Here is a 435-nt window from a genome sequence, read left to right as displayed (position 1 = left end):
AAGAAAGAAAGAAAGAAAGAAAGTTATAACTTAAAAAAAGATTTGTTGTACCATCTCTCTCCCTGGTGCTGATGCCTGCATTAGTTAAAAAGGAGGCAATGTATAAATGAGATATTTTATTATAGGAAGAAGAAAATAGGCCGGTCAAGTAGAGAGAAGGGAAGGAGAGGAGAAGAGAAAGAGAAAGAGAAAGGAAAGGAAGAAAACAAGAGAGGAACAAAGGGTAAGAGAGAGGAGGAGGAAGACAAGAGAGGAAAGAGGGCAAGAGAAGGACAAAGAGCAAGAGAGGAGAGACACAAGAGCAAGAGAGCAAAGAGGGGGCAAACTGCCGCTTTTATTGTATGGGGCGTGGCATGCCTGGCTGTGCTGTGGTCAGATGACTGGGTGTAGGGTCCAGCTAGAAAGCTGGGAGCTTGGGGCATTGTCTGCCTGATA

The 435-nt window shown here is 44.4% G+C and overlaps 1 protein-coding gene across 1 annotated transcript in view; it reads left to right on the top strand.

Moving 5' to 3' along the window:
- Prps2 (phosphoribosyl pyrophosphate synthetase 2) overlaps positions 1–435 on the top strand; it is a 36,766-nt gene that overhangs the window by 33,647 nt on the left and 2,684 nt on the right. The gene's annotated exons all lie outside the window — the stretch shown is intronic.

This window comes from Mastomys coucha, chromosome X (genome assembly GCF_008632895.1).
Source record: "Mastomys coucha isolate ucsf_1 chromosome X, UCSF_Mcou_1, whole genome shotgun sequence".
NCBI classification, from domain to species: domain Eukaryota; kingdom Metazoa; phylum Chordata; class Mammalia; order Rodentia; family Muridae; genus Mastomys; species Mastomys coucha.
This window is presented reverse-complemented; position numbering and strand designations above follow the sequence as displayed.